We start from the raw sequence: 336 nt of genomic DNA on the forward strand, positions 1-336 counted from the left end.
ACCAGGAAAACAGTCCTTTTAAGTATCGCCATAAGAAGATTTAAACGAAATCATAGCTTTGTTGGATATGAGGTCAAGGAGGTTTGGTGGCCGCTTCTGTGATCAGTGGGGTACGACCCTGTTCGGTAGTTGGCAATGACATTTAATTCATTGTCGTTGGTACTTTTGTTCCTACAACTACGATTATGAGTACACGAGGAGGGGGCGGGGTGGAATTTAGAAATGGTGCTTTGTAAATGTTAGGGGCTTTGGACCTAAACTGATATGTTCTAAATTTAATTATACGCGAGGGATTCAATCTTTGTAAATTCAGCCGTTTCTAGTTCACAGCAGGAC

Source organism: Palaemon carinicauda, chromosome 9 (assembly GCF_036898095.1).
Source record: "Palaemon carinicauda isolate YSFRI2023 chromosome 9, ASM3689809v2, whole genome shotgun sequence".
Lineage (NCBI taxonomy): Eukaryota > Metazoa > Arthropoda > Malacostraca > Decapoda > Palaemonidae > Palaemon > Palaemon carinicauda.